The sequence below is a fragment of the Phocoena phocoena genome, chromosome 4 (genome assembly GCF_963924675.1).
Source record: "Phocoena phocoena chromosome 4, mPhoPho1.1, whole genome shotgun sequence".
NCBI classification, from domain to species: Eukaryota; Metazoa; Chordata; class Mammalia; order Artiodactyla; family Phocoenidae; genus Phocoena; species Phocoena phocoena.
The window spans coordinates 74,157,915-74,162,350 of record NC_089222.1 but is presented as its reverse complement, the minus strand read 5'-3'; the positions used below and the strand labels follow the sequence as shown (position 1 = coordinate 74,162,350).

General features: G+C 46.8%; 1 pseudogene; it reads left to right on the top strand.

Moving 5' to 3' along the window:
- Window positions 1-2,738: 2,738 nt before the first annotated feature.
- On the top strand, window positions 2,739-4,178 carry LOC136122825 (protein FAM114A2 pseudogene; annotated as a pseudogene).
- The last annotated feature ends 258 nt before the right edge of the window (window positions 4,179-4,436 follow it).

The following is a 4,436-nucleotide window of genomic DNA, read 5'->3' as shown; positions in this document are numbered from 1 at the left end:
TGAACTGGATAGCTAAAAACAGTAAAGCTTCTCCGCTGTGGCATTCTAGTCACCACTGTTGACCTTCCCAGATCATCCTGTCTTCTCCAAGATAATCATCTGTTCACCACTGTTTCCTGCACCAAATTCCATTCTCAACTAGTTTCTTTTTACTAGCAATTCTCTGTACTTGCAGAATCACTAAATATCAAGATTGAAAGGGACCGTGAAGGTTGTATCTCCCTACTCCCACTTTATTTCTTGGCAGAATCTTTTCTGTCTCTATCTTCGGTTCCCTTTCTAAGCTTTGTTCCTACCCTCCTCAAAGCTTCCACGCTTCCTCAATGTCTATTCCTAGCAGTTTTTCCTATCACAAACCCCTATATCCTCACTGCCTTTATAAATACCACTGTCCCTATTTCAATATATACCTGTTGGTTCTCCCAGCTGAGAACCTGAGTTTCAGTCCCCAGTCACAACTGGTCACTTCTAATCTATTTGGGAAGCCTTCTCCAGTTAAGTCAATCTGATAGAGCTTGTGCCCCAGCCCCGGATTCAGTCTCCCTAATTGCATCTTTGTACTTCCAAACAGTCCCCTAATCGTAGAATCGTTGCATTTTAGACCAGAAAGAAAACTCAGAAATAATCTGGTCCAATGTTTTTCCAACTTTTTTTTTTACTACATTTTAAGACACATGAAATCCATTTTACATCATAATCTCACACACACATAGCTGAAACACGTTTCATGAAATAATACTCTGCGAATACACTGAAAATTTCTATTCTTTTTTTTTTTTAATTTCAGGTTCCATCCACTAAATAGACTTCACAACCCAGTCATAGGATGGAAGCCACAGTTTAGGAAACATTAATCTAGCCCAAACTTCCCATTCACGGAGGAAGAAACTGTAGCTCAGTGGTGAGGTGAGCCTCCTAGCCACAAGAAGGTTGTCCATAAAATTAAACTCGGGTCTGTCTGATAAGTCCCAAACCAGTGTTTCCCACTAAGACCTTCTCCACCCAGTCACCACACCCCGTACCCAAACACCATGCTACAGTACCCTGTCCAGTCACTGATCCCACACTCTTCTCCAACTCAGCCCCTCAAAGTTACTGCTCGTTGGTAGGAATCCTCCTGCAGCCGCCGCTTCATGTTCCCTTAGGTCAGAGTCCCCTCACAGTTACTATCCATCGATCGGTCTCCTCCGATTCGTTGGTCCTTGGTCACAGTTCCCTGCTGTCACTGCTTCATACTTCCTCGGTCATAGTCCCCTCGCAGCCTCTGCCTCGTGTTCTCCGAGGTCAGAGTCCCTCAGCATTCACTGCTGCGGGTCGCAGAACCCTCCCGAGCAGCTGCGTCTCAGTCACAGTCCCCTCGTTGTCAGTGCCCCTGGGTCACAGGCTGCCCCTTGCAGCCCCAGCCTCACACTCCCTTCGCTGTCACTGACCCACTCTTCTTTCAGTCAGTCTCCCCGCGGTCCCAGCGCCATAGTTTCTCCTCTCAAATAGAGCCGCAAGGATAGGCACACATCGAGTCCTCACCTGCAGCTCACGCTCCCCCGGTCCCCGTCCCGTCGAATTTCTCCTGGGCGCCGCGTCACGGACAAGGGAAGTTGAGAGGGTTGCGGGGAGACGCCCGGGAAAGGCAGCTGACGGAACCGTGGGCCGGAAGTCCCGCCTACTGCCCGCCCTCTTGTCACTCCGACCACGACTTCTCCCTGAAAACCACGACCCCTGACACAGTAGTTCCGCCTCCATAGAGGCCCCGGGGACGGAGTGACTGAACCGAAATCCCCAGAGACAGAAGACAACATGGCAAAGGGTCAGTCTCCATGGGGAACTAGAGTATGCGGTGAAGATACGGATGTATCTTGTAATGAGACACGCTGTGACTTGTCACTCGTGCTCACTGTTAGTCCTTCAAGAAGCGTTAACGCGATGGCTCCCCTTTTGCCCAGCTCCGGGCTCGGTCCCTTCCAGGAGGACCTGTCAGTCTTGGTCCTTCCTACTCTACCCCAGCGCCTGGCGTGGTGCCAGGCACTCGTAGCAGCACATTCACAATGCAGATGGCCGCGACGCCTTCCACCCTTGACATCCCCTACCTCCACCCCATGGTCTGCGGCTGCTTCACACAGAGCCACCTTTTCCCTACTTGGTGATGTAAAGAGAATTCCAACCAAGTCCTGTGAAAAGCCCTCTTCCTGTTATTTCTAACCCAGGTTGGCTCAACAAAAGGTGATCCCTAGGCATAAACTGGGGGCTAGCTGAACAGGAACGGATTCAAGGGAGGCCCCTGGTAGGAAATCACATGGCAGGGTGTCTGGTGAAGAGAAACTTTTTCCTTTGCTAGAATGAAACTTTGGAGGGGTCCCTTTTGATTCTATAGATGTAAGGCAAGTAAATACCCAATGTTATGGAAGAAGTATGTAAAAGAACTTTTTAATGTATTTACTTCTTATTTTTGTCTACATGCTTGACTTGAAAGTGGCTGAGAAGAAATAGGGTGGGTAAAGTTAAGCATCTGCTAAGGAGCCTCCAGGCGGAAAAAAAGGATTGTAACCATTCCCTTTCTGGTTTCAAACAGTTATTTGAATAGGGCAGATAGATTAAGGTGCTGCAGATAAGGACAGCTAGCTGGAGAAGACACCAGGGACTCTAAGGGGAACATTACTACAAAGATAGTGGGGAGTAGGGAGTGGCTTCTCTGCGGCTGTGGTGGCGGTGCGGATGGCGGCGGGCTGGGCAATGATCTAATCATGTCGGATAAAGGTGATATTGAGACTGAAGTGATAACTGAAGCAACTTCCATCCTTGAAGATGAGAACTGTGAACCAACCACGAATTTTGAGTCAGTTGACCAAAGTGCCAAGTCAGAGAGTGAATCAGAACCTGTAGCTTCTACTCGGAAAAGACCAGAGTCCAAACCTTCCAGTGACCTTGAGACTTCAGACGTTCTCCCTGTTCAGACATCACAGGCTGCAGGCAAAGACAAGGTATTTCAAATGTCATTGAGAAGGCAGAGACTTCCCTTGGAATCCCTAGCCCCAGTGAAATTTCATCTGAAGTCCAGTATGCAACAGGAGAGACAAGTGCCAAAGAGAATGAAAACTCCTCTCCAATGAGTGGGCCATTTGGGGTATTCTCTACCATCTCTACTGCTGTTCAGAGCACAGGAAAGAGCGTTGTCAGTGGGGGTTTGGATGCCTTAGAATTCATTGGGAAAAAGACAATGGATGTAATAGCAGAAGGGGATCCTGGATTTAAAAGAACCAAGGGTCTGATGAACCGGACTTCCACACTGTCTCAGGTTTTAAGAGAGGCGAAGGAGAAAGAAGAGCTATGGACCACCAATGAGGTTACCATGGAAACGGACAAGAAAACTCATTATGGGCTACTCTTTGATGAATTTCAAGGCCTTTCACATCTAGAAGCTCTGGAGATGCTCTCCCGAGAAAGTGAAATAAAGGTGAAATCTATTCTTAATTCTCTAAGTGGAGAAGAACTGGAGACTCTAAAATGTGAATTGGAGCAACTCAAAGAAGCATTTTCCCTAGCAGAGTTCTGTGAGGAAGAGGAGGAAGAGAAGAAAGGGGATGAAGACTTTACCAGAGAGATAACAGAGGTATTTTCCCAGCTGCATGTCTCCTCCAAACCAGAGAAACTTACTAGGGCAAGAAATACAGCCTGTGAATGGATCAGGACATCTCTGGCCAAACCATTAGAAGAGAAGGAAGAAGGAAAAAAACAGTTGGAAGCAGAAAAAATTGAGCAAATCAATAACAATTCAATAGAGGATATCCATGCATTTGCAATCAGGAGCCTAGCAGAACTGACTGCCTGCTCAATTGAACTGTTTCACAAAACAGCGGCTCTGGTTCTGCACGGCAGGAAGCAGGAAGTAACAGCCATAGAAAGGAGCAGAGCCCTTTCCCAGATGACAGTTGTGTTGTGTAAAGAGTTGTCCTCTCTGTCTAAAGAGTTCACCACCTGCCTAACAACTGCTGGGGTCAAGGAAAAGGCAGACGTCCTTAATCCGTTAATCACTGCAGTATTTCTAGAGGCATCAAACAGTGCTTCCTACATTCAGGATGCCTTTCAGCTACTTTTACCTGTGCTGGAGATCTCTCTTATTGAGAACAAGACTGAATTACCAGAGGCATGAGCTACAGGTCCAGAGGCCTTTGTCAGGACACTGAAGAACAGAGAAGATTCTACATGAGACTTGTGATGGCCAAGAAATGCCACTCTTTTCTGGGTACCCCTGGAGAAGTGAGGGAGAAAGGTTATTTTAATATATAAAAATCCAGGCAGGAGAGCATGTTTAAGGAAGTTTGTTGCCTTCAGTGCTTGGTTGAAGTATTCAGGTCCTCACACTGCTCTTCCCAGTTGTTATAATTAATAAATTATTTGAAAAGAAGTTTTATAGACAGTTAAAAAATAATAGCTCATAAGGT